The 6,189-nt window shown below is 41.4% G+C and overlaps 1 protein-coding gene across 1 annotated transcript in view; it reads right to left on the bottom strand.

The window, feature by feature from the left end:
• Window positions 1-6,189, bottom strand: part of Mgll (monoglyceride lipase) — an 883,522-nt gene that overhangs the window by 720,863 nt on the left and 156,470 nt on the right. The window lies entirely within an intron of this gene.

The raw sequence follows: 6,189 nt of genomic DNA, 5'->3' as shown, positions 1-6,189 counted from the left end.
GATTATGCTATTCTGCTTCTCTTTCATTATCTACCAATTTCCCCATCAATCCCGACCTAATGAACACTCCCCAACATTGTTGCTTGAAGTATTTAGTTTCAATGTAAATTTTTGGAGGAAATAGGAATATTCAAACAATAACACCAGCTAATGGAAAGAGAGAAGGGAGGGAAGGACATGCTCTACCCTATAGAGCAAAAGTCAGAAAATTAGCACCTGCAGGCCAACACTCTATCTAGGTCTATAAAGTTTTATTGGAAAATAGCCACATTTATTTGCCTGTGGCTTATGACTGCTTTCACATTGCAACAAAACAGACTGTATGGCCCACGAAGCAAAACTGCTTACTGTTTGAACACTAATACATACATGAGGCTGGAGAGATGGCTCTGTGGTTAAGAGAACTTGCTGCTCTTCCAAAGAACCTGAGTTCCTTCAGTTCCCAGCACCCACACAAATAGCACACAACTGCCTGTAGCTCAAGCAGCTGGGACTAGATGCCCTCTTCTGATCACCAGTCATCCAAACATGTGTTCTTCTCTCTGTTCCTCTCTACTTCTCCCACACACACACACGTAAATACACATCTAAAAATAATTTTTAATGCCACCTGGGTGTAGTAGTGCATGTATGTAATCCTCCAATACTTAGTAGGCTAAAGAATGCAGCAAATTCAGAACCAGCATAGGATATTTTGTATTACTGTAACAATAATTATTAAAACAATAATGACAATAGGACCACTGCTATTCTAGTATCACGTTCACTGGGGCAAAGATCTGCAAAAGATAGCAGGGGCAATATAGCAGCTGCTTAGGATAACAATCCAAAATCAGAGACAAAAGTGTCTTCAACTCTTCCCAACTTAAAAATTATAAAGTTGGGTGGCTGGGTGGATGGTTCAGCAGTTAAGTACACTGACTGCTCTTGCAGAGGACCCATGTTCAATTCTCAGAACCCACATGGCTATTTACACAGTAAGTCCAGTTCCAGTGAATCTAACATTTTCTTCTGGACCACGCTGGCGTTGCAGAAACATGGTGCACAGACACACATGCAGGCAAAACACCCAGACACATAAAACAAATATTTTTAAAGTAATAAAGTTATTACTAAGAGTGTTTAGAGGGGAAGTATGTAGATAGCTTAGTCATAAAATTCTTGCCACACAAGCATCAAAACATGACTTTGATCCCCAGAACCCATGAAAAAGCCAGGCACAATGATACACCCTTTTGATCAAAACATCAGGAGTCAGAGACAGGTAGATTTGTTTGCTACCTGGAGTTTGCTGTCCAGCATAGCCTACAACTGAGTTTCAGGCCAGTGAGAGATCCTGTCTCAAAAAACAATGTAGACAGCTCCTAAGGAATAAAGTTGTTCTCTGGCTTCCTTTGCATACACATATACATACATGCACAAAGATAAGTGTGAAGAAAGATTGGTAACAGTACTTGCTAAGCATGCTGAAGGTTTAGAGTTGTTGCTCAATGGTAGAGCATATGCTTCACATGTACAAGTCCTAGGGTTCAATCCTCAGAGCCATGCACACATATACACAACTATGGAAAGCAAGCCTCAGAGTTGAAGAATAACCTGGAACACATCAAGCAGAAGACTTACACCCAAAATAATAGAAAAATACAAACTAAGAAAAAAATTAATAAGTAACATAGTAAAAAAATGAGCAGAAGAATTTGAACAAGCATGTCTAAAAGAATACACAGGCTATATAACTCAGTGAGAGAACATTTGCCTCATATGTACAAAGCCTAAGTTCAAGCATCAACACTGAAGTAAATAAAAAAACTGAACAAATAAATAAAACCAGTGCAACTATGATCAACTTATAAACAAGGTTTAAATGACTCACAGTTTCACAAGTTTCCATCCATGATTGCATAGGCCCGTTGCTTTGACTTTGTGACAACACATTATGATAGAGCAAAACTGATTATTTAATAGCCAGGCAGAAAAGAGAAGAGGAGGGGCTGGGTCCCCAGCATCCCCTTGGAGGGTATCTTCCCTAGTTCTTTAAGAATCCCTACTTGGGGCTGGAGAAATGGCCTCAGAGCTTAAGAGGACTGACTGTTCTTCCAGAGGTCCTGAGTTCTGTTCCCAGCAACCATCCATAAAGAGATCTGGTGCTACCACTACCACCTATCAGTAGTGCCAAGATGGAGGTTAAGTGTACTGGTTAGTTTTTGACACAAACTAGAGTCACCTGGGAATTCAAATGAGGAATTGTTCCCATCAGATTTGTCTGTTGGCATGTATGTTGGCTAGTTTTCCAATACCATGATTTCCCTCCTTTTGATTGAGCCAATTGGACAGTTGCTGAATAGTGCCAAAATATAAATGCCACTATTGCACCACTAGGGATATCTTGTCGAGCTTGTGGGGAGCTGAGAAAGCCGTAAGTGAGCAAAGTCAGAGTAAATGTGTGCTGTCAACATGGCCATGTTAAGAATTCCACAACCTCAGGTCTTGAAAGACTGCAAACCTTCCTCAGGCGATTGAGTGCTAGTGTTAACAGTGTGTGCAAAAATTCTCCATGATAGCCTTCCCCTCTGGATACATATGTGCTGGAGACTGCTTGCCTACAGAGACTATTTCTACAAAGATCAGCTAAGCCTATCTTCTTGATCCAACTGTATACCATAAACCCTGCTTACTTGTTTATCTGTATATAATAGCCCCACCTCCTTGTTCAGCTGTATGAGATAACCATACCTCTCTGTTCAACTTTATATAATAAACGTGCTAAGCCTCTAAGATGCTGTAGTTTCTTCATCAGAGATCCCAGTCTGCCCAATGCCAGCTTCTCTGTGTGACCATGTATCCAACCATCCATATTTTCTTTTTCATTCCCTCACTGTCCCAGTCAAGGCCACCCCTGAAGTCATGCTTGATGTGGCACATGCTGGTCATTGTTATGGTTCATAGGCATCACAGCTAGGTAGGGCTCTTGATTGCTTCTCTTGGAAGCTTGACAAAGAAAGCAAGTCCTCAGGGAATATCTTCACATTAGTGATTGATGCTGGAAAGCCCAGCTCATTATGAGCAGTAACAGCCCTGGAAGGTGGTCCTGGGCTATATAACAAAGCAAGCTGAGCAAGCCCAGGGAGCAGCATCCTCCATGACCTTTGCGTCAGTTCCTGTCTCTAGGTTCTTGCCTTGAGTTCCTGCCCTAGTGATAGACTGTGATGCCGATATATAAGTCAAATAAGCCCTTTCCAACAGAAAGTAAATAGCAACACTTTTAAGTATTTACTTATTTTTATTTTATGTTACATGTGTGTCTGTGTTTACAATAGAGTTTTCTTTGTTTCCCAGGCTGGCCTAGAACTCACTGTATATCTCAGGACACCCTTGAACTCAAAGCAATTCTCCCATCTCAGAATGATGGTACCATAGGCCTGTACCAACCTGTCTTCAGTGGTATTCTGACTTGCCTTATTCTTATTTCTCTCTCTCTCTCTAAGCCCATGGTAACCCTGTAAAATAAGATGAAAGAAATTATGGTAAAAAACTAGCCTGGTATCCTCTGGAGGGTAGAGAATGGCATAACAACTCCTCTAAAGCTCAGTTCCTGTTGCTATTTAACCCACCACCTATTCCATGGGAAAGTTCACTGAGAAGGCTTGTCTTGGGCTTTGCCCCAGAAGCACTTGTGGGAAATAACAGTGGGGACCCTTAAGCATCACAGTGACCTGAAGTGGTGGTAACAGATCTAAAGTCTGCACATACATAGAACTGGGCACAAGCACCAGAATACACAAAGGATTGTGAGATCTTACTGTCGGCTGGCCTTTTGGCTCTGTGCACACTGGAAGAATGAGATAAGAGATGTAAACTGAAGAATCTACCATGCCTTGGCCAGCATGGTTTGGTCATAATCATGTTTATTGCACATAGCAAAAGGAGAGGTTAGTCAGTCTCAGTGCAAGGTCTCTGTAGATGAGATGGAAACATTGGGTAGGAGGAAGCAGCAATCTACAGTTTCTGTACAATCTGTCACTTGCACACAAAATAAAGGAAGGCTTTGACAATTCCTATTGTGGGATAATAAGGATTGGGAAAAACAGATATGCTGAATAGATGTTTATTCAGGGATAAATAACTTACAACAGAGACAGATGAATGCCAGCAGGTTCCTGTCCCAAGGATGCCTCCAAACGCTCTCTGTCTCCATCCAGCAAGCAAGAGAGTGCTCTGGGGTCCCTACCTCAGACCTAGTTTCCCGAGGTCACGTCCGCACCTGTCCCCACTCCCAGTGGCCGTGGGGACAGAGTGAATACCTCACTACAAATTCCCATGTGTCTGAAGCATTTGTCTTTGTTAATAATGTACATAGGCACAGGCCTTCATTCATTTCTTACACATTCATTAAAGGGTTCCTCCACTCCCCATGCAACCAAGCATCAAAAGTGAGTAAGTTTCCATGGGCTCACAGAACAAAGTTGGGAGATTTAGTAATTCTAAACATTTAAGGAAGCCTCTCTTCAGTAGCCTCTCTTCAGTACCTTCCTTGTCATTTAGCTAGCTGTTCAAACTTTTGAAAGAAAAATAAAACTAGAGACTGGGTGTGGTAGTGCATATATTTAATCCCAGAATTCTGGAGGCAGAGGCAAGTAGATCTCTCTGGGCTCAAAGATAGCCTTGTGTAGAGTGATCAGGCCAGTTATGTGGAGAGACCCTGTTTCAAAAAGAAGAGGAGGAGTAGGAAAGAGAAAGAAAAAAGGAAAGAAGAAAAAAAAAAGAGCAATGTTAATATCACTGAGAAAGAAGACATAAAAATGCAGATAGTGGGGCTCGGTCATTAGGAGCACTGGCTGCTCTTGCAGAAGGCCCAGCGCCACATGCTGGCTCATAAACACTAGTCATTCCAGTGCCAGTGCATCTGACATCCTCTTCTGACCTCTATGAGTGTCAGGCATGCATGTGGTACATAGACATACATGCAGGCAAAACATTTGTGCACATAATATATAAAGTGTCATTTCTTCAGGTGTGATGGCAAGTGTCTGCAATCGAAAGTACTTGAAGACATAGAGGCGGGAAGAGCAGGTGCTGAAGACCAGCCTGAGCACCTAACATCCTGTCTCAAAAACAAAAAGCAAGCAAACAAGATGTCATTTCAATGAATTGTACTAGGTCAAGTGAATAACCCTATGGAAAATCTTTTTTTGTTTTTTTTATTATTCATAATTTTCTTTTTAAACTTTTCAACTTTTGGGAAATCACTTATATCTATTTGAACTTTATTTCATTTATTTATTTTCCCTTTTTATTGTCTTATTTATTTATTTATTTATTTATTTTTGAGGCAGTGTTTCTCTGTAGCTTTGGAGGCTGTCCTGGAATTATATCAGTAGACCAGGTTGGCCTTGAACTCAGAGATCTGCATGTGTCTGCCTCCTGAGTGCTAAGATTAAAGGTGTGCGCCAACACTGTCCCGCTTCTATTTGAACTTTAAAGCTTTACTCTGCAACATGAGAGGCAATACCTTTGTTTCTCCACAAACTTTTAAATTGTTATTGGGCAGGAAAGATGGCTCAGCAGTCAAGAGCACTGACTGCTCTTCCAGAAGACCCCATTTCAATTCCCAGCACCCACATGGCAGCTCAAAACTGTCTGTGATTCCAGTTGCAGGGGATCTGATGGCCTCACAGACACACATGCAGGCAAAACACTAGTGCACTTAAAGTCAAAATTAAAACAAAGTCATTAAATTGTTATCATCCCAAGATTTCTAGCATCCCTTTTATGGTATCTATGTTTGTTAATTTGTTGGTTTCTGTGTAGTATGCGTATGTGTGGGGGGGTATGCTCATCTGCATTTGTGAATGTGCATATTTGTTTGTATGAATACAGGCAAACATGTATGTATGGGTGAGAGTACAATATCAGGCATTGGCCCTTGCTTTCCCCCTAATTTGAGACAGGGCCTTTGTTGGTTTTCTGCTGCATATGCCAGGGTAGCTGGCCCTCAGGTTCCTAAGGGTTCTTCTATCTGTCTCCATCTTCCTGTAGGGATGTTGTGATGACAGTCATGTTTCACTTTTACGTGGATTCTGGAAATTCAAACTCAGGTCCTTATGTTTGTGTGGCAAGTGTTTTTACATACCTCTGCACCTTTCTTGGCAACTCAAATACACTGCCCAAAATGTTTCCTCTAGGTTTCAC

The sequence above is a fragment of the Phodopus roborovskii genome, unplaced genomic scaffold (assembly GCF_943737965.1).
Source record: "Phodopus roborovskii unplaced genomic scaffold, PHOROB, whole genome shotgun sequence".
NCBI classification, from domain to species: Eukaryota; Metazoa; Chordata; class Mammalia; order Rodentia; family Cricetidae; genus Phodopus; species Phodopus roborovskii.
The sequence above is the reverse complement of the archived record's forward strand: the minus strand, read 5'-3'. Positions and strand labels throughout refer to the sequence as shown.